Genomic DNA, 315 nt, shown 5'->3' with positions numbered 1-315 from the left:
CTGGTAAATGTTCCAATCCTGTCCTATTTCCAAAGCGTTATATCCAGGTGAACAACTTCAGCAAAGAGAGAGGCAAAACCTCAACTACTAATCTGCTGACAGCAACACTAACAGACATGGTGGAGTCCTGAATCTAGATTTAGACTGTGGCCCAATTTGAGTCAATGTGGGGTTTAGCTTGAATTAAATGACACCGAAATCTTACAAGTGATGTGTCACCCCCACCCCCAGACCTCCCCCCAGCCCATGGCCATTTTTAGCTGCTAGAACTGTACCTCCCACTCAAAAAAAGACCCAAGTTTTTCTTGCTGTCCT

The 315-nt window shown here is 45.1% G+C and overlaps 1 protein-coding gene across 1 annotated transcript in view; it reads right to left on the bottom strand.

Moving 5' to 3' along the window:
• The window catches only part of SGSM2 (small G protein signaling modulator 2), a gene marked incomplete at its 5' end in the record, with an annotated part of 37,210 nt that overhangs the window by 4,918 nt on the left and 31,977 nt on the right, over positions 1–315 (bottom strand). The window lies entirely within an intron of this gene.

This window comes from Nestor notabilis, unplaced genomic scaffold (genome assembly GCF_000696875.1).
Source record: "Nestor notabilis isolate BGI_N333 unplaced genomic scaffold, ASM69687v1 scaffold20859, whole genome shotgun sequence".
NCBI classification, from domain to species: domain Eukaryota; kingdom Metazoa; phylum Chordata; class Aves; order Psittaciformes; family Psittacidae; genus Nestor; species Nestor notabilis.
The sequence above is the reverse complement of the archived record's forward strand: the minus strand, read 5'-3'. Positions and strand labels throughout refer to the sequence as shown.